This window comes from Bactrocera tryoni, chromosome 4, assembly GCF_016617805.1.
Source record: "Bactrocera tryoni isolate S06 chromosome 4, CSIRO_BtryS06_freeze2, whole genome shotgun sequence".
In the NCBI taxonomy this organism is placed as follows: Eukaryota; Metazoa; Arthropoda; class Insecta; order Diptera; family Tephritidae; genus Bactrocera; species Bactrocera tryoni.
The window spans coordinates 74429220-74452481 of NC_052502.1; the positions used below are offsets into that span (position 1 = coordinate 74429220).

Consider the following 23262-nt stretch of genomic DNA (forward strand, 5'->3'; position numbering starts at 1 on the left):
CTATTTTTGACTTTGTTTTTTAGAGATTTTTCAGCACAAATGCTTATTTGAGGTAAAATATTACATATAGATTACGGGATTTTCAGTATTCAGTTTTCGGGATTCGGGATTTATTGTTTATTTTTTCTTTGTAAACATTTGTAGATTGCTGGAAGACATTTTTAAAATTCATATTCACAAAATTTTTTTCGGGATTTAAAATTTCGGGTGTTTGGGATTCGGGATTTATGGTATATTGCTTGTACGCGTTTATAGATCGCTGTGAGCCATTTTAAAAACATTTTTACTCATATTTGACGTAATTGACAGTTTCGGGATCCCGAATCCCGAACACTAATATTTTGTTCAAATGTCCTACAACTGCCACATAAGGGTACTCACTATTTAAAAACTTTCGTGGCATTTTCCTTTCATTTCTAGCGCATTTCACTTCACTTGGGGTATGCGGAATTCGAAAGACTGAAGCGACGAACTCACTTAAGCAAAAATTCATTACAGTTTACTTATCAGCCGCTGTCACTGTATACATATATTTTTGCAATTTCGATATTTTACGTTAAACAATTATACGCAATTACTTGCTACATTCGCTTAGCGACTAGCCACACTTCTTACCACCTCTCACTCCAGCGCCATGCTTCAGTAAAAATGCACCTTTCACATGTGCAACATTTTTGCACTCGCACAATTCCAGTTAGAATTCACTTGCAATGCAATTGCAAAATTTCTCTATGCATCAGCGCTCACCTGTCACAACGCCATAATGACCAAAACAATGGCACAAAAACAACAACACTATAATTTCTTACATACAATTTACATCCTCTTGACCCACTTTTACGCATAGCTGCATTTGCAACGGCTGTCACCAGCCTTCAGCGCTTGTGTATGGCAAGCAGCTGTGACTTATCACTCAACACACTCACACGCACAAATACACATATGCACTTATACATCGGAAAATTTGCATAAGTTCCCCACTGGACGCACGTGCCGGCCGCAGCGCCTGAGTGCTGGAGTGATGTGCCACTGCTAATGACACTTGTGACACTTGTATGCAACACAACTACCGTGCGTAACAACAAAAGAAATAAATTGTGAACAGAGTGCGCTTGCCGCCACGCTGACATATGGCCACATTAGTTGATGGCCATGCCGCAATGGGCGCTGCAGGCAGGCAGTTAAATATGGCGCATCGTGCCACATGCAACACACGGCTTTTGTCTATGACCAGCGGTTGCGCTTAGCCTATTTTGCACGTCTTTAGCTTGCGCAGCTGTCACTCAAAGCTGCCAGAAATAGCTACAAACTATAGGCGTCCAAAAGAAAATACAATCTAAGTTGCAATAACAACAAATTTTAGTCGTAACAACAGTACGCTTAAGTTACAACAACAACTACCACATAAATAGTGGCGTACAAGTGACCCAGTGTGCGCTTTTGGTGCGTCACCACCGCGTTGCAGGCTTCAATTGTCAGCTGCTGGCTATGCCACTAAGCCTACTTGGGTGTTTTTGTTGTAGTGATAGCAAAAATGCCGCTATGCTCGGTTTGCGAGACATTTTTGTCGCATTTTCCATAAGTTTTGGTGTGACTTCTTTTAAATAGTATTCAAACAAGCCGACTGTTGTGGAAATTTTGCGGTCAGGTGATGTGCTGGAATTTCTGGGCAATGTTGCCACATCGTTTGAATAATTAAGTGTGATGCGTATTAATTTCAAGCTGATCAATGAAATCTGAGTGGTATTTATGTACAGGAAAAAAAACTGAAGCCCACTATAATACAGATATTTAGCAATCCCGATGTTTCGGGATTCAAAAAACGTTATCCCGAGTTTTGTCTTTTTAACCTTTTTATTTTTTGCACTGATACCGAAATTTGGTAATCCCGATTTTTCGGAATTCGAAAACGGGATCCCGAATTTAATATTTTCAAATACTTTTCAATTATGAAAAATAAAGCTGAGTGGGAGGTTTTGGAATTCGAGTGGTAGTTTCAATTTTATTTTTTGCTACCATTTAATTTTCTTTGCATATTCCATGCCACACTGCCACACTTCCAAACATTTTAATTATTTTAATTAATTTTTTCTTGTTTTTTTTAGTTTTGCGCCTTTTAATTATACTTTTTTTAACTCTCCAAACTAAATTCAAAACAACTTCTTTCTCTACTTACTAAGTCAAAGCAATCAAGCCTCATTTCATGCTCTAATAAATACAAATACAATTGTAATGCTAATAATTCTTAATGCAATTCAAGTCATGCATGATGGTATGCTTTTTAAGTGGCCAGAGATAAGATCCGAAACGCTTTCTCTCTCGCTCAAATAGTATTAAGTGCATTTGTAATTTGGTAGGTAAATTAAATAAAGGCAACTTTGTTTGAAATTTTGTTTTTGTTTTTAATTCTAAGTGACAGCGAGAGTAAAAAAACTTTAACAAAAAGTTGGACTGAAAATTCGTATAACGGTGTATATTTTGCTTACCTTTATTTTATTTTTTAGCGGAGTTGTCACAATGCTGCTGTGACTTTCGGCTAAAGAGCTGCAATGAAAGGAAGAAAAAAGTTATTAATAAATTATTTAAACAAAAATTATTTATTATTCAATACCCTTAAAAAAAATAAAAAACTGGAAAAATGTACAATACGCTTAAAAAAATATATTTATACAAAAATCATGATTTAAATTTATTAAAAAATATTGTATCAAAAATTTTTTAGCAACATTTTTTTGTAACAATTTTTTTTTTCAAAAAAAATTTTTTTTAATTTCAGTAAACATATACTATATATAATACTTATATAAATTATGGAAGAACCTTTCAATTGTATTGTAAATCGAAATTATGAGTATACAAATTTGTGATAAAAAATATTTCTTTTAAAAAATTTAAAACGATAATTAAAACTGTTGATTAAAATTTTTCAAAATTTTTCTTCTAAAAAAAAATAAAATTTTCTGTTTCAAGTACATTAAAAAATGGTTGATATTTTTTTAACGTTTTTCAACTTTTTTTTTGCAATTTTAAAGATTTTGATTAATCTGAATTCTGAAAAAACCACTAAATTAAATAGCTAATTGGTATCAGTACTGGCAATTTATTGGTATTTTTGGTAATTTGAAAAAAATTTAAAAATAAAAAAAACTAAAGTTTTTGGATTTTGAAATACTTATTTCTAAATTTTTTTCTTATAATTTTTTAATTAAAAATTAATTAATTAAAATTTGTGAATTTTAAAATAATTATTTCTTATATTTTATAAATATTTTTTCACTTTAAATTTGTTACTAAAATTTTTTTAAATAAAAAGTTATGAAAAAATTAAGAAATAAGTAATTTGGGATCCAAAAATTTGAATGGAAATTACAAAAACATATTCATATTTAATTTAAAATATTTAGTATAACTCTTCATTATTTTTATGTCTTTGAAATTTTAAATATTTTGCAAAATTAAAAAAAAAACTATTTTCTTTAAATTGTTTCGAAAAGTATAAAAATTAATATTTCAAATATTTCAACAATGTTTACATATATGTAATTTTAAATATTTTTTTAATTTAAATTTTAAATTGTTTCGAAAAGTAAAAAGAATTATATTTCAAACATTTTAACAATGTTTATATGTAATTTAAATATCTTTTTGATTTTCAATCTTTTTAACATATTGAAATAAAAAAAAAAATACAAACAAAATATTTTCTCAATATTTTTATGTTTTCGAAATTTGAATATTTTCCAAAATTTAAAAAAGACTATTTTGGTTTGGAAAAAGAAATAAATTTTTAAAATAATTTTTAATCAAATCATCAAAATTTGTCCAACAATATTTATACTTGGGTTAAGATAGTTATTATAAATTTCAAAATTAAGTTTTAGAAATTTAAATATTGTACAAAATAATAAAAAATAGCTCTTTTCAAAAATTTAATTTTTTTACAAAATAATAAAAAAAATCTCTTTTCAAAAAATATGTTTTTTTTTTAAATTAATAATAAAAAATTAAAATTTTGCTTTAATAATTTTTCCAATAATTTTTTTCATTTAATCTTAAATATTTTTTATATTTTATCATTTATTTTTTTAAATTGTTTTGATAAATAAAAAAAAAAAATTTTTCAAATAATTTTTAATCAAATTACTACACTTTTTCCAGGAATATTCATTTTATTAATTTAAAATAACCGTTATAAATTTCAAAATTTTTATGTTTTCGAAATTTAAATATTTTACAGAATCAAAAAAAAATATCTTTTTTTTTAAGTTATATCTTTTTAAATAATAATAGTTTGGAAATTGAAAACTTAAAATTTTGTTGTAATAATTTTTTCCAAGAATATTTATATTTAATTTCAAATATTTTTTAAAATTAAATTTTTATTGCAGTAAGGTGTCCAAAATATAATTGCTATTATGATTTCGAAAATAAACATTTAAGTTAAGAAATTTTTCGAAATTGGCTGTTGAGTTGCAAAACAACATTATTTTGAAAAATTTATTATCTTTATCTTTAAAATTAAAATTGTTTTATTTACTAAATGGTTGTTAAAATTCAAAAACTGTCAACGATATCTTTTCTTAATTAAACTCAAATTGTAAAATTCAAATTAAAATTTAAAAAAATTTTAAAAATAAATAAAACAAAAAAACCTAGTATTTCTTTTATTTCATTTAATATTTTACCCAAAGTGAAAATTTGGATTTTTTGTCATAAAATATTCATACGTTTGTAAGCAGAAATATTTTTCATCTTCTCAAATAGTGAATCTGCGCTTTGGTTAACTTAAATGCGGCTATTGCAATGTTTCCGCTGACCCCAGGCTGATCTCGCAACAATTCTAGGAGCCGCTTACTGCAGTGCTGCATGAAACTGCATGTAGTACTTGTGCACATAGCTATGCATGCAGCGCTGCCGGCTTTCAACTCCTTGCGCATCTGCGTTGATTTGTGAGTTTATAGCATAGCATTGCTTTTATACGCGCGGCGGTTCATTGAACGCTGGCTTAGAATAAAGGCAGCAACAAATGCCGAAGGTATCACTTGTAACTGCGCAGTTGTTGTAGTGGCATTTGCTGGCAGTTTGTGGCATAAAAAAGGTACTATAAAAATAGAAAAAATGAAAAAAAGAGAAAAAAAGAGAAAAAAGGTCGCGGCAGCATGGCAAACTGCTGCAAACAGCAGCTAAATATTTTATATTTATTTTTCGCGCTTTTTTTGCAACGCGCGCCTTGCAATTTTATCTGTTTTTCCAAGGAATTTCGTGCGCGGCGAAGGCATAGACACTTATAGTATATGTGTGTGCTTGGTGTGTGTGTGTGGTGGGCAGTGAGCGAGGCCTCACCCACCAACACTGCCATGGCCAGCACTACCCGGAACAATAACAACAACAAAAGTGAAATAGCAACAACAGCGTCTATTTGCGCCCATGCAGCGGTGGCGCGTTTGTGAGGGCCCCTGAATTGCTGCACTCGCCAGCAGCCAAAGTCGACAATGCAACGTCCATTTGCCTGGTATTAGATGAAAATCTGCAGTTGCAAAGGAAAAGCGTTGAGAATGGCAAATATAGTGAGCAGAAAAAACCAAACACGCCCTAATACTGCGCGGCCGAGAAAAAAAAAAAAAAAAAAATATAAAAATAAAATAAAAAAAGAAATTGCTGTTGTTGTCGGTCAGCTGGGTAGCGATTTCTACTACATTGTTAAGTTTATGGCATTGTTGGGCCGCGCGCTTGCTGTTGGTGGCGGCTGGCAGCGGCCGATAAGATTTGGGGCGTGTTGGCGATGCGCGGTTTTATGGTGAAAATTTTCCACGAAAAAATGCCAAAGTCAAAAGCAACATGGAAAGTGTAGCTGCAGACACAAAGAAGCAAACAAGCACATCGATATGTGTATGCACTCGTTTGAGTCAAATAAAAGTGTGATTTAGAACAGGTGAGTTGGCAAGTTCGTTGCTTAAGTCTTTTGTCTTGGGTTGAAGGGGCAATATTTTGACTAGTCACCAGCCAGCGCATAAGAGTATGCAAATATGCGGGAGTGATACGTAATGCGATAGCGTTGGATGATGTGTGATTTGTTTATGTGATGTGGACTATAGTCACAAATATAGTATAGAAGACGGAGATTACTCGTAGAGAGCATATGTGGTGCCTCTGAAAAATGTTTTTCAAACATTTGGAATGTTTGTTTTGAGATAATTGTTGTAAGTGCGGGAAAAATAAAGTATAATAATAATAAGAAAAATAAAATAAATAAGAGTTGCCAATTAATTTCAATCTGAAATATGTAATTAAATCGCAAATTTCAGCTTTTGAATAAAAAATAATGAAAATATCGGAAATATTTAATAAAATATAGAAAAGAAAAATTCCAAGGTTGCCATATGTTTTTACATATTCGAAAAATTTTAAATTTAAAATAAAAATAAGAATCAAAACGAAAGGATTATTGTTGACACTTTCTTTTTTAAATTGGAATAAATATCAAGGTTGCCAATTCTTTCTTTATGAAAAATTAAAAAATAGCATCAAGGTTATGTAAAAAATAAGTACTTAAATCGCAAATTTCAGCTTTTGAATAAAAAATAATGAATATGTTGGAAATAGTTATTAAAATTTAGAAAAAAAAATTCAAGGTTGCCACATTTTTTTTAAATATACGAAAAACCTTAAATTTGTTGCCTGTTTTTTTATATTAGAATAAATATCAAGGTTGCCAACTCTTTCTTTATGAAAAATTATATAAAAATTAAAAAAAAAATAACATCAAGGTGGTCATCTCTTTTATTATTATTGGAAAAGTATCAAATTATAGAAATAGTTATTGTGTATTGGAACAAAATTATAATTAAAAAATAACAATGTGGCAAGCTCTTTTTATATTACCTGAAAAATTTTCCCTAAACACGAGTTATTAAAATTGTAGCTCGTCATTTTTTTGATTTTAGGTAAAAAATATAATTTATGCTTGTATAGAGTTGCCAAATATTTTAATTTAGAATTGTTAAATTTCAGAAACTATTTCTTGTACATAGCATGCAAACGATATATTCAAGCAGTACAACACTAAAAATATAAATTTTTGAAACAGGGTTGCCAAACAATTTTGATAAAAAAGTTTTTTATTAAAGTTAATATTCAAGGCATTTTGGGCTACATACAAGTTTCTCGAGCAAAGTAATAATATTTAAAAATTATTGCTCAAGAAATTGTTTAGAAATAAAAATAAAATATAAATATTTATATTTTTATATAAATATAAGTATTTTTTTTATTTAAAATTAATTTTTTTAATTTTTCAAAATATTATTTATTGTTATACTATAAAAATCAAAACTTTTCAACAAAAAGTTTAGTTTTTAGAAATTTAATTTAAAAAGTTTAAGTTTGAAATTTTGAAATAAAAATCAGGTAAATAAATTAAAGAATTTGTTTTAAATTTTATAAAAATAAGCAGTTTTTATTTTTGATGTTTTAATTAGTTTTTTTACTTTTTCAAAAGCATTTTAAAAATATAAATTTTCATATAAAAAAATTTTCATTTAAAGAAAAATATTATAAAAATTGTTGACGTTATTCTAAGAAAAGTTTATTTTTCTACTAAAAATTGCAATTTTTAAAATTTTGCTAAAAAAAATAAAATATTTTCTTTCTACTTCACCAACATGCCTCGGCCGACAGTCGTTCAACTCCTGCTACAATTGCTGCAACCATAAATTTTATTTATGCGCTCGCCGACTCGACTACTTTATGCTTCATTGGTGTCATAAACAACGCTGTGGCTTGTTAAAATATTTCTAACAACAACGGAAACAACAATACAACAACTGCACAAACACAGCAACAGCACATAATGGTAACAATGCTTCCAAATGGAATACTTGCAACAAAAACAAAAAAAAAAAACAACAACCTCCACAATAATAGTAAATACGCTGTCTAACTGCATTGCTGAGCGCTAGCACGCCGCTGGGCGAAGAGTCGTCGATACTTTCCTATATACATATATATATATTCATATATATATATACATATGTATATACACATACACGTGGGTATATATATAATATGCTATGTGTATTTGTGTATATTGATGCTTAGTTGGGTCTCGTTCGTTGTAAGTTTGCTACATTTATCGCTTTGCAACACCGCATGCGGTTGGTTAGTTATTGCCGCCACAGCGGCGCAGAACAGCACAGCTTCGTTGTTGACCATTGTTTGGGAACTCTAATGCCAGTTTTCCTATTTTTCTCACTTTATTGCAGTGCATTTATTTTTTTGTTGTTGTTTTCGTCTACGTGCGCTAATGTGAGGGCATCTAGCTTTTAAGTTTTTCACTTCTTTAGTGCACGCTTTGCTTTGGAAACTGTTGGAAATCGCTTTCTGTTGACTATAATTTTATAAAACGTTGAAAAAAATTTTAATATTTTTTTAGATCGGAATAGCACACGTCTTAAATTTTTTAAATACTTTTTATTACTATATATATTTTTTTCACAAAATATTTTTAATTAAAATATTTTAAGCTTAAATTATTTTTATTATTTTTAAAATTATTTTTTTATAAAATTGTTTTATTACAGTTTTTTTTATTAAAATATTTTGAGGTAAAATGTTTAAATTTTTCAATATTTTTAAGTTTTTTAAATTCCAAAATTACTTTTAATATTTGTTTAGCTTGAAAACATTTTAAAAAATGAAATTTGAAAAACATAAAAATAAGAATAAATAAAACAACAATTTTTTATTAAAAAAAGTTAAAAATAAATTTTTCCTTTAAGAACTTTAAGCAGTTTAACTTTCTCAATAGAAAAAAAACGGTGTAAGGATTTTTCAACCAGATATAATTTTTTTGATGTTATTATTAAGATTTTTTTTTATATATAACAATAAATTTTGAAAAAAAAAAATTAATTACGAAATTAAAATTTCTTAAAAAAAATGTTATACTTTTTTATAATTTCATACATTTCTTTTATGAAAAGAATAAAATATAAAAAAAAATATTGAAAACAAAATTTAACAAATATAATAATTAAACAAAAAAAAAAATAAATTACGAAATGAAAATTTCTAAAAAAAATGTTAAACTTTTTTATAATTTCATACAATCCTTTTATTAAAAAAATTACATATTTAGAAGAAAAAATATAAACAAATATTTAAAAAAAATTGAAAATAACACATTTAACAAATATAATAATTAAATATTTTATTTAAAACAATTTGTCATAATTTTTTATATTTTTTTAATACGCCACAATTTTTTTCATTAATTTTTGAAACAAAACCATTTTAATTTTTCCAAATTTTTTTATTTTTCTTTAATTAACAATTTATTTTCAAGTCTAAGCTCATGAAAGCAACAAAAAGTTCACTTTTCTATGCCAGCGCAATAGCTTTTCTCTTGTTAGATATGTATTCCTAACACAACGCTAACTACTAGAGTTGTTGTTGATTTTTTTGTTGTTGTCACTGTGTTGCCTTGTTTCAGTTGTGCTATTTGCCACTAAGTCACATCGTGCAGCAAAACACTTTTACCCAACTACGCTTGACATTGTTTATAGTTGCATTGGCGCTACAGACATACAGTGGCAAAATTACAAGCGATCGAGTTCGGTGCTTAAGTCTTTTGTTTCACATTGTCGGGCAATGTATAAGTGACAAGCTGGGCGTATTGGTGTTCAGGACGCCTTTTAGTGGCAATAAATGCAAACTAAACAGTCGCGATAAAACATGTATGGCACGACCAAAGGGCAACAACAACTACAAAACTACCACAATAAGTAGTACCTGCGGTACTTGTTTGGCGGTGGTTTTTTCCTTTTTCAACAACATTTGTGGCTGGCAGATAACAGCACTGCTAGTAGTAGTAGCAGAAGTGTGCAGTCGTTATTGTTAGTGTCATTATTGTTGTTTCGGCGGTGTTTCTACTGGCGTTGCTGGTAACATGCGCGGGCGTGAAATGCAAATTTTTGCAAACATGCAGGTAGTTGATGGCGTTTCGGTGGCGTATTTTGTGCTTTTTGGCGCATTTGAATTTTTATTGCAGAAAAAGTGTAGATAAAAAGTTACAAAAAGTTTTTTTAACAGTAAATTATTGAAATTTTTTCACTACTTTGCAAGTCAAGACATATTTTAAAATTTCAATAATTTTCTGAAGAATTTAATTTTTTTCAAGTGAAGACAAATTTTTCCAAAAGAAGAGAAAATGTGAAAAACTATATGAAATTTAAAAATTTGTTGTTTTGTTTCGCTATTTTTATATTGATATTATTTTTATGTAAATATTTTTTTTAATTTTGGATTTTTTTTGCTTATATATTGCTTAGCAATTTGTAAAATATTATTTTTTCATATTTTATATATGTTTATTTTGTTTAGTAATTTATATAAAATTGTTTAATTTTTTTTATTTATATATCTAAAATTGTCCAATACAAATCGTTCTAAACCAAGAATTAAAGAAAAAAAACAATATATGTCAGTCCAACATATCAGCAACTAATCTTCCACTTAACGCTTAAGTAATGCTTATCCGGCAGAACGCGCTTTCAAAAAGTGGGTTAATACTGACCGGTTTACAATGAGGCGGTGACAGCTGACAAGCGGAAAAGAAGTAAGCGATAAGCAGGTGATGAGCTAAAGCGAAGACAAAACAGCAAACAAGTTGGAAAATATAAGTAGCGCGGGATTAAGTTGCTAAACAAACTTTACTGTGAACGAAAATCAGTCAAGCGAAAGAGTGGAAGAAGAAAAAATAATAAAAATGATTTCTAGGATGCACCTCGGTAAAAAAAAAGTGAGGAAGGGAGGAGAAATGATTTAGTTATCGAAAATTTTGAAGTAAAGTGGTACAAATATTGTATTATTTATGAAATAAAAAAAAAAATTAAAAAAGAAAAAAATTAAGAAAATTAAAAAGATTAAAATTAAAAAAAGAAATATTTTTTTTTTTAAGATTTAAAAAGCGAAACCCACAACCGCTTTTAATTTTTAAAATTTCATATAGTTTTTCACATTTTTTTTTTGGCAAATTTTTAGAATTGGCAATATTAGAATTTTCAAATATGTCTTGCCTTGCATAGTTGCGAAAAAATTTCAATAATTTACTGTAAAAAAAATTAAATAAAATTTATTATTATTATTTTCATTTAATTCAATTTTTTTAAGATTTTTTTTTAATATAAGTAAATTTAATTTTTTTAATTATAAATACTTTTATCATTTTACAGAAACATTAAAATTTTTTTCCAAAATCATATAAGTTTTATATGAAATATTTTTTTTTTTCTTATTTAAATGAGTGAAATTTACAATATTTGATGATAAATAATTAAAGCCACAGCAAAACATTTGTTATCATCTGCTTACAATCTGAAATGAAAGCTTTAAGCTTTGCCACTTTCATTTCCTGTCTCTCAATAAATTAAGCTGCATGCGTCGACGGTTGGAACGGTGTTACCGTTAATGATTTGATTATGTCTGTCTTCTATGCAATCACTCATTCAATCAGTCTAATGAAGCGCTGTTGCTATTGCTTTATTGTTGTTGTTGTCTTTTTTATTTGTTTTCTATTTTTATAGCTTATTTGCCTTAGTTTTCGGTGTCTTATCTTTGCTTCATTTGTATAAAATTTCAATGGGTTTTACGTGATTTAAGTTATTTGCTGTCGATTTCACAGCAATTTCGAATATTTACTGATGTTGCTTTTTTTGTGATTTTTTCATTAATCGCATTAAAGCACTTTAATAATTTTCAGCATATTTTTTTATTTTAATTTTTATATTACAAATGAAAATTATAAAATTATATTAAAAATTAAAATTAAAATAAAATAAATTAAAATAATTAATTAATTAAAAATTAAAACTTTTATATTAGTTTTTATATTAAAGACAAAAATTTAAAATTAAAAAAAATTAATTAAATGAAAATTAAAAAATATTTTTATGTATAAAAAATATATAAAACCTTTTCATATTAAAAACAAAAATTAAATTTAAAATAATTAACTAAACTAATTAATTAAATTAAAATTAAAATAAATATTTTTATGTATAAAAACATGTAAAAAGCTTTTCATATTGAAAACAAAAATTAAAATTGAAAAAAAAATTAATTTAATTAATTAATTAAAAATTAAAAAGTATTTTTAATACAAAACTAATAAAAATTAAAACTAAATTAAATAAATTTATTTATTAATTAAAAATTAAAAATTTAAAATAAAACCTTTTTTATTTAAAAATATGTTAACATATTTTTGTTTTTCATTTTAAATTTTTTAATTAATTTGTTTTTAAAATTTTTAAATAATTTTTATTTGTTTATATATATTATAATTCTCAAAGTTCAAGCAATAAAAATTAAAGTATAATTTTTTCAGATGTTTTAAAATTATAAATATTTCTTAAATTTTCTGTTAGAAAATATATGTACATATGTAAATTTAAAAAATTATTTTTAAATATATGTAAGTAAATTTTTGTTTAGGTTCATGTTGTATCTGCTTGCACCGTTATCTAATTAATTATGTGACATCCATATGTAAGTAACTTTTAATTTCTTTTCTAATTTTTGTTTACGTTTACGTTGCTGCACGTGCATAATGCACTAAAAGCTGTGTGGGTAATTACTTAACACTGGAGAAAGTTTTTTTTAGAAAATTTTCCTATGAAATATTTTTGAGTAATTAAATGTTGCTTCTTTTTGAACTGCTCAAAATTCAGTTTTTAAATTGAGAAAATACTAAACAATTCAAAGGGAAAGAAATACAAAGGATTTATCGTAAACTATATTTAGTTTTTTTGAATAATTTTTCTAAATTTTCTAAAAATTTTGTTGTTTTTATATTATTTCGGAATTTCCTAAACATTTTTTTTAACTATATATTTTTCTAAAACTACAATTTTTTATATAATAGCGAAATTTTCTTAAAATAATATTTTTAAATTTTATTTAAACTTTTTTTTGAAATTTTTTCAGTAATTAAATGTTATTTTCTTTCTAAATTGCTTTGAATTCAGTTAAAAAATACTAATAAATTAGAAAAATAATGCAATAATAATAATAATTTGTTGTAAATTATATTAAAAAATTTTTATTAGAGTAGTTTTTCTAAAATTTTAAAAATCATGTTGGATTAATATTATTTCAAAATTTTCTAAACATTTCTGTTTTTTTTTCTATTTTTAAATTTACCTAAAACTACTATTTTTTACCTTAGTTATAAAAAAAAATTTTCTTAAAATAATATTAATTTTTTTTTAATTATATGTTTTTGTATAATTTTTTTAATTTTGTTTTTAAATTTACTATGTTTTTTAATATAATTTCTATTTTTCTATATTTTTGTTTTTAATTTTCGAAATATAAATTTTTTAAAATTATTTTAAATTTGGAAACTTGAAGGAAGTTGTGGCACATTTTGTTGAAACGGCTCTCTTTCTTAATATATCTACCACACTATCTTTTTTAAAACAGTTGAAATAAAATCGTTGCCTACATTTAGGGTTCCAGTGATTTAAGACTAACATGAGACTGTTTATATTTTCATGTTCATTAATTCTATTTATTGTTCTAAAGGTTTCTATTGTGTTTAGTTTATGTGCCACTATTTTTGTATTATCTTTTATTATAAATATACAGTGATTGGAGTTTGAAAAAAATAAATCATATAGATAATGCTCCATTCCAATCATATTTCAATCACGGTATATTCATAATCAAAGAGAAAAAGCAATATTTGAAATTTCTGAAACATATCGACGAAGCACGTATAAAAAAATGCTTGTTAATATACTCCATATTTTTAAACAAAATAAAATTCCCCTTAATGTAGGCAACGTTTTATAGGTTGCAGGAATTTTGTAGGAAAACGTAGCCCACATTTAGGGGTTTTATAAAAAAATATACTGTAAGCCTAAAATGTGATATCTTCATACTACTTGTACTAAAGTATTTTCAGTTTTAGACCTCATGCCATAAGAGAAGTTAACTTTTCTCCAAATATATAGTTGTTTTCTGCTTTAGGTTTCCACAAGTCCCGTCTTATCAACCATAGCAAATATTGTATGAAAAATACAACTTCGCGGTAAAAAACCAAAAATACATTCACACATATAAATATATGTGCAGTAATAGGCGTTCTTTCGGTGTTGCTGCCGATGCCAGCAAGAAGCTTCGGCTGGTCACTCAGCGGTGAACAGTTAGAAAATGCTTGCTGACAATGGGAATAAATAAAGCAGAAGACAGAGGGGGGGTTTAACACCACTACATGGTATCAGAAACTAGAACTGAACGCTCAGAGATTGAATGCTGGTGACAAAGAGGCAAAATAGAAAATAAAAATTGACAGGAAAAGTGGAGAAAATGTAAAAAATTAAAAAAAAAATATTGATTTCATGATTTTTTGTCGTCAATTCTTATTTTTAGCGACACCAGTGCTCATTTCTTTCCATCTCACATACACACACACACACAAGCATTAACAAATAGAACACAACAAACGAGTTAAGAAAAACTGCACGGCAACTTGCTAGTTGGTGTTGACCACTAGTTTTACCACTTTGCCGCTTCACTGGCCAGAATGGCCATTGCGAGTCGACAACAAGAACAAAGCGTGCTGCCACAATGCGACTCCATGCCAACTGTGCAATGCCGGACATTGTGAGTGTGTGCAGCTTCTAGTTCCACTTAAGTTGCTGCTAACTAACAACTTTTCCTTTGTTTCGGCTACTGATTGCATGTGCCACAAACGTTGCAAGTTCATTGCAAACGAGGTGGTGGTTGGTATGTGGCAAGTGGGACGGTGGCGTGGTTGTGGGTTTGTCAGAGTGCTTGCAGTTGGGTTGCGAATCGATGTACACATACAATTGTATAAGAAAAATTTGAGTTTTCATTGGAAACAAAATTAAGAAAAATTAAAAAAAAAATTGGATAGATATTAAAAAAATTATAAAGATAAAAAATTTATTTGGCGTGAGTGATAAAAGCTCCTGAAATATTGAAAAACAGAAAACAAAAGTTTGAAGTAAAAAAAAATTAAACACACGAATAGAGTTGCCACTTAATATAATTTTTAAAGTTTAATTTTTTTAACGTAAATAGAAAAAAAAGTAGGACGTATAAAAAAATAAAAATCACGAATAGAGTTGCCACTTAATATTTTTAATATTTATTACAGAATATTTCCGAAAATAGTTGCCATTCCAAAATCAAACATTAAATATATGTATATTCAAAATTGCAAAAAAAAATCGTCATAGAGTTGCCAATGACTTTTAAATTTTTTTAAAGTGCTTTTCAACTGAAACGTAAATTAAGTTAGAAAGATATACATATAGTGTAGTACATTTAGAAGTGTATTTTTGGGTTAAATAAAGATGGAAAGAAAAATAGTGTTGCCATATTAACCAAATACAAATTATTTTGCATTTAAGCACAATTTTTAACGAAAATATAATATTATAGTAAAAAAGTTTGCGAATGATTAAACGAGAAATAGGGTTGCCATATAAATTAAATTTTTTTTTTTATTTAAAACTATTTTAGCTTCGATCTAGAAGCTGAACGGCGTAGCACGGGCAAAATACTTAAAAATTTTGAATTTGCGTACAGGGTGACCATATAAATTTTGAAAAAAAATAATTTTGCAAAACAGGGTTATCGCAAACATATGAAAAAATAAATTAAATTAAAATACGTTTCACCTCACTATCTGAGGAATAGGGTTACCAACTAAATTTTTGTTTTTTTTATTTAGAACAATTTTATAAATCGAAACTGAACAGCTTAGCACAGTGCAATATATTTAAAAAATTTTCAATTTAATTTAAACAAATTTGCGAACAGGAATGCCATATAAATGTTTAAAAAAATTAGCGAAATAAGGTTACCACAAATATCAATTAACAAAACAAGGTTACCATAAAAAGTTAAAAATATTTTATTTTAACATAAAATCAACCAGTAGGGTTGCCATACAAATTTTAAACATAAATCATTAATATAACAATTTTTGATAATTTACAAAAAAAATTTTCAGACAGGATTGCCATATACATTTCGGAAAAAATTTATACATTTTTAATATGACTGCCAGAAATATTTAAAAATACTTAATTAAAAACTGAATTTACGGGTTGCCATGCATTTTTTAAAATAAATTAATTTTTTAAGCATACAAGTGTTGGTACAAATATTTTTTTTATGTCTTAAAATTTGCTAATATTCAAAGGTTTGTATTTTTTAAGCATAATATGATTGCCACAAATATTTTTGATGTGTTTTAGAGCTGAAAAGCTGCATTCCTTGAAAGAAATGAAGTAATATAAAAAAGATTTTTTTAAATTTTTTTACTGTCATGTAATCTAGAAAGCATTATTTTCGCTTTCCTATTTACCATCTTCACTGCCACATCATTAGAATTTATTTTGCGAGTCGCGCTCGTGTACCCAACTACCATAAAAGTGTCGGTTAGTGGACACTACAACTGCCAAACTTAATTGTCGGTCGCAACAAGCTACAACAAACAACAACAACGCCACATTATGATATCTCTTACACATATAAATGTCTAAGTGTGCAAACATGGCAACTTGCCGCATGAATTTTATGGCGAATTCGTGACTTTAATATGGCAACTTTTATCAAATAAGCGCACAGCATTTAATTATACACACATATACAAACATACTAACGTGGGATATTGGCAGGAGACAGCTACTAATGGTAGCAAATGTTGCACGAAAAAACGAATGCAAAAATGTTGCACAGCATCTGCTTTGATATATGGCGTTTGCATTATACGTTGTTGTTGTTGCCTTGGTTATTTTATTGCCGCTTGTTGTTGGCAATAAAAAGGGCTTTTTGGCCCTAACGAGCGCACTTTATGTGGCACGCATAAATTTTCTAGCAACACGCTGCTGGGCACACAATTAGACACATAGAGTCAAAAAGACTATTGAACGGATAGAGGGGCTAGGGACGCGGTGTTAAATGCTGTCGTGTAGTGCCACAAAGGGTAGGGAGACCACGCACGAGCGTGTGCTAGCTAATCGTGCGCTGGCGCCTTTTTATTAATGCCAAATGGCGCACAACAACACAAAGCATAAGTATATACATACATATGTATGTGTGTGTGCCTCCTTTGTTCGTAAATAACCACAGCTGCATGTGCAACAAGTCTCGACTCTTTATTGCGCTGATATATGTGCGTAAATATGGTATGTTGCATGTGGCATAAATGCTATTGGTTGATGCATCATTAGTTAAACTGCTTGTGGCAGTTGTGGCCATGTGGCTGACGTCCAATGCTGGCAATTAGTGTTTGCTATGCGAGAATTTTACTATTATTATACTGATTATTGGTATTTTTGCTTGCCCCAACATGTGGCATGCAGCGGAAATAATGCAATTTCAGACGCTTGTCGGCTTGGAAATGTCTCGCAAGTGTTGCTGCAATAGCTTATGCTATTTTAAGGTGCTTTTGCTGCCATTTTGCTGCATATTTGTTTGATTTTTTGCTTCTTGAGCTTTTTTATTTAATTCTTTTGAGTTCCCTTCAAATGCCTGCTTGTGGTAAATAGCGCTCTCAATCAATGTCAGCTATTATGCGTGACAAAATCTGGCAGGCCAGTGCAATGGTGTGGCAAATCGATTGGTATTGCATATGCTATTATTGTTGTTGGTGGAAAAAAATCGTAAAAAAAATGTTAAAGTCTTTTGCCATGCGAATCTATGAGTCAAATGAGTAAGGAACATCGATCTTCAGCATGATAAATCAATGTTGGTTCGTATATGTAAGCTTCTGTTTCACAAGTTCATATCCTCAGCTGCCTTTCTAAGATTAAAAGCTTTTTTGAGCTTTTAACTTCAGTTGTTCAGTTCGAGTTCTCTTACTTCCATCCTTAATTTCAATATTCCAGTCAAAGTTGGAAACTTTTAAGTGCATGAAAGTTAGCTATTCTCCTTCAGAGCTTTTTTGCTTCTAAAGACTGTTTTTTTTCGGTTTTTTTGCTTCTAAAAAAAGTTTTTTTAGTACTTTAGCTTTTATTCTTTGCAACCGGCCGTTAAACTTATTTGAGCTTTTTGAAGCTCTTTTGGAGTTTGAGCCAACATAACTAAAGCTTTTTATACTCACAGCTTTTTCTATAGGTTTGTTAATATTAAACTTCCAATTCGAACCTTTTATTTCAGTATACTAGCTTTTAAACCTTGACTTAAGCTTTTAAGCTACCAGAGCTTTTATAACAGATCTCTGATTTTGAATATCTAGGCTCACATTATAGCCTCTTCATTTTGAAATCTTCAGCTTCAGTGTGGCGATGACTGAAGCTCAAACGAGCTTTGGAGTCCCTGTCATACGTATATTTTATTTCACACTAATCTACTTTTAGGCGCTTAGCCAGCGGGATCAACTAATATAAGCTTAATTTCTTCAGTTTTGGAACTTTTTTTCAGTTTCTGAGCTCTTTTGTCTCCCCAACGCACCTCTACTAAGATTTTTAGCTACAGTTTCGTTGCTCTTCGGTCATCAGATCTTCTGCGTTCGTTTTTTAGTCGGCTTAATATGACTAGAATGTCCCATACATCTTCTTCATAGATCAAGCTATATATGGCAGTTAGCATTTGTTTATTTGCCCAGAAGAGGAAGAAGAACAACTAAAATCAGCCAGCGAAACAAGCAACTAAGCAAACAGCAACATTCCGATGTCTTCAGCAGCAAATATTTGCTTAGCAACATTTTGCATTTGCATGCAAAAATTTACATTTTACATTTTTTTGCGGCTGTTATTGTTGTTGTTACTGGTTTTAGAAGCTAGAACAGCATGCACGCTGGTTTTTGTTGTATTATATTGAGGCTTGTTGTTGTTGTCGTTCGCTGGCTACATGTCACAGTGGCAGATAAGTTTGTCATTGCTTGAATATTGGCAAAACCAGCAACAACAATAACCACAAGAAACAAAAATAACAACAACAAAATTACATCAAAATCAGCACAAAAACAACAATAACAGCTGCAACAACAAAAGTAGCAACAAACAACAACTACTTTTCACATATAATACTAACAGCTGAAACAACAAAAATAACAAAAACATTTTAGCTGCTGCATTTCGAAACGCTGTTGCTCGCTGCATGTTGCAGATGCCTGTAGATGACAGCTGCCACACAGGCACACACTCACATGCGGACGCCTGTATGCATTGAGTGCCAGCGCACTCCTACGTATTGTTGCCACACAGATGATTCATTACCATGCAACAGCGCTTATTTAAATATTTGCTACCTGCCACAGCAGCATGCGTGTGCAACATACAACAGCCACACTACCGGCTACAGCCACAGCCACATATCGCTATGCGCTGTGGTATGCGGAGCCGTTGTTTGCGCAGCTGAGATGCTTGTTGTGATTTTGCACACACACACACACGTTCGATGTATGCTATTATTTCGATCTACCTCTTTGCATACGCAACTCGCTTTAATTTGCCAATTCCTCCTTTCTGACTTTGTTTTAGTTGTTGTTGCTGTGTTTTGCTTTATTTCTTATGCCTTATGGCGCAGCATTGTCATTAGCTGCAAATTGAGGTGTTAAAGCAGCAATTGTGCGTGTTGCAAGCAGCACATGAATGTAAAAATGAAAAATTTCGAACAAGCATGCCTACAGTAGGGAACATGCACAACAATAGCAATAATAATAGCCTACAAAATTAACAAGCAGAGAGACAGAAAATATCAGCAATTGAAGTGCAATGTTGCAATAAGCTTGACAGCGTAAAAAATTGCAAGCAACTACAACAATAAGAGTGCAGAGCATAGTTGGTAATTTGTTTTCGATGCGCAGTGCTTAGTACAGAAACTGGTGTATTGCGCAGTGTGTCAAAACGCAAACATCTTGGCTTGAATAGTATAAAAGGCATCATGTGATTGTCTGATGATGTTTAAAAAAAAGAAATATTGGTTTATAAAAGCATTACTAATCGAATATTAGTATTGTATGCTAACAGGTCTGTGCTAGTGATGTGCTGATGTGATATTTGAATGCAAAAAATCAAGTCGGTAGATCATATGAGCATCATGTGATATTAATTTCATAAGAAAAAACATAAAAAAAGCTTCGAGGAGACAATACTTGAGCGTACAATACATTTTGAGTGCGTTTGAGGCGCTACTGTGTCATTTTAGTACCGAAAAGTAAGTCACAAGATCATGTGATGTTCACGAGATATTTAAAACAAATATACAGCAACATCTAAATGCATTAAAAGTGCCATATTTTGAATATTTTCGCAACAAATGTTAATATGATATTTAGATGTGATGTTTCAGCACAAGCAACTAAGCTCGTTGGTCATGAGATTATCACGTGAGTTTAAAAACAAATTTACAGCAATATTTATAAGTTTTAAAACGCTTTATTTTAATACATTACAAGGAAAATGTAAATATGACGAGCTGCTGTTGCGTTTCAGCTCCAGAAGCTTACTTCGAAGATCATATGATTATCACATGATAGACAAAGAAAGACAAATGCGCGCTAAATATTATTATTAAAGCAAAATTTTATCATAATAAAATATATGTGTGCATTTGATGTGCCGATTGTGAGATTTTAATACGAAATACTATATAAAGCTTGCAGATCATGAGATTATCACATGCTATTAATTGAACTTAAATAACTAAAAAATTGTATTTACAATGTATATTTAAGCTTATTTTGCACAAATCACAACAGTTTCGCTTAGTTTTGGGCGCATTTTTGTAACGAAAATATCATATGATGAAACATCAAGTGATCGAAAAATATCACATATGCGAAAAATATAAAAAAAATACATGGAAACTGCAATGGTGGATTGATTTTAAGAAATATTGTTATACATAATTTTTAACACACATTGTATAACCTCATGAAACACTGTCAACGCAACGAGTTCGTTGCTTAAGTCTTTTGTTAACTGAGCAACATATTTGCTTGTTATCATTATTGTTGTTTTTTGTCATTTTCAAGTTGCTACGTCAATTTATTACAATTGTCCTTGTTGCTCGTTAGGCCCATTTACTTTGCTACCGTTTTTACTAGAACTTAAATGCATATGCGCCAAGACAGGCAATCAATCGATGTGCGTTTGACTAGAGAAAATTCAAATTTATGCGCATCTATTGAGGACTGCTGATGCAGTGCAATAAATAGCGAGCAAAAAGACTAAACAAGTTTTGGAAAGTGCTTCAACCTCATAATATTTTATAACATAAAAAAATGAAAAAAGTTTAATTAAAAAAATTTTAAAAAATTTTAAATTTACCAAAAATTAAAAAAAAGGTATTGTAAAATATACTCTTATACTGCAAGCCAGATCATTACTTTTAAAGTGAAAAGTGCTTCAAATTCGTGATATATGATTGTAAAAATTGAAGGATTTTTTTTTTTTTTCAAACTAAAATAAATTGTTTTTTAATTAAAATAAAAATTTTAATTTAGACAAAATATTATAAATATTAAAAACTATTAAAAAATTAAAAAAACAAATTATTTTTAAATTTTATAAAAATTTTAGTTTAAAAAAATTAAGAAAATATTTTTAAATAATTAAAAAAATATTTTTTAAAATATAGAAAAAATATTATAAATATTAAAATATACTCAAATCATTTATCTTATTTAATTTTTAAAATTTAGTTTTTTTTTTATTTGGATTTGTAAAAATATTATGTCTTAAATTTCAAGTCAAATCATTAATTTAAGATGCGAAAGTGATAAAATTGAAAATATTATTAGCATAAACAATAAAATGTGGCAAGGGATGGCAGAAGACTTACTCATAAATTGAAGTGCGAGAGAGAGCGGGAAGCAGAAGCAATATTTATAGTTGAAATGACAGCAAACTGTTTCCTCAGTGCTGCAAAATGTAAAATTTGTGCGCTTTTCTAATATGCAGATCGCTATCGAACCGCACAATGCATCAATACTGCTAGCGTGCCACCGCTAAGCAACTTGCTGCTCCTCCAGAACAGTCCACTGGACAAGGCCACAGCTTAGCATGCAACTGAGGGCCATGTGGCTGGCAGCAAAAACCTGCAACATGCACATGTCATCAATTGTTACGGCGTGCTGACGAGCTTGGCATGTTACCTGCCAAACTGACTGTCAGACAGTCAGTCAAGCGGACTGCTGTAGCGAACAGTAGCCTAAAACAAAAACAAAAAAAGTACATAACAACAAAAACTAGCGCTTGTGTCATCAATCGATGGCTATGCTGATTAATGTATGACCGCGGAAGTCGCATTCAATCAGCCGCGGACTGGCAGGCATACATAAATAAATTACAACAAACACACATACATACACTTATACAGTTGCAGTTAAATACATGCAAGCGTGTGCGTTGGTGAGCAGTGCCAACTAAGCCGCTGCATGCGATTTGTGGTGTTTTTGTGCATTTTTTGGGCTGCCTCATGACATTTATTGTCAAGCGGTCGCAATCTGCTCGTATGACATTTGATTGGTGGCCAACTGCACAAGTGGTAGCAGAAACAGCGGCAGAGCAGCAAGAGCAATAGATCAGCGTGTCAGAATCGAATTCTCTTGCCGAAGCTTGCTTGTAAATAAGTCACGAACATGAGTGCGAGCGACGGAAGTGATTGGCTGTTCTGACTCTGGCTGCAAGTTCTTGTAAGGGAAAATTATATTTGTTGTTGTGAGCATTATAAAATATATGTTGATTCTCGTTACAAAAAAAAAAAAACAAAAATTGAGGTTTAATTTATGAAACCATTTTTAATATTTTTTACATAATTTTTTTTTGACACATTTCTAAAAAAAAATTAAAATCAGTATGGAATTTAAAATATTATAAATTAAAAAAAAAAATTGAGATATAATTTCTAAAAACATTTTTATTTTACTTTTGTAACACAATCTTTTTTGACAGGCATTTTTCAAAAAAATAACGAAAAAATTTTGAGACTTTTGTTTGAAAAACAAGAAAAACTAATTAAAAGATTTAAATTTTTATTTCAAAATTTTAGTTTTTATTTCAAAACCATTTCAAAAATTAATTCAAATTATTTTTATCTAATTTTCATTTCAAAACCAATTGAAAAAAATTTAAAAAATTTTAAATTTTTGTTTTTTTTTTTCAGTTTTAAATTTATAAAATTGTAATATTTTCATTGCAAAAATATATATTATTATTCTCATTATTCAAATAAATAACATTTGGAAAATATAAATTTAATTTTTTTTTTTAATGG

At 28.9% G+C, this 23262-nt stretch overlaps 1 protein-coding gene across 1 annotated transcript in view; it reads right to left on the bottom strand.

Annotated features, from left to right (window-relative positions):
• LOC120774921 overlaps nt 1-23262 on the bottom strand; it is a 40721-nt gene that overhangs the window by 11764 nt on the left and 5695 nt on the right. The window contains exon 3 of the mRNA XM_040104797.1: nt 2487-2544. The gene's annotated coding sequence lies outside the window, so the exon portion shown is untranslated. The remainder of the gene's footprint in view (nt 1-2486; nt 2545-23262) is intronic.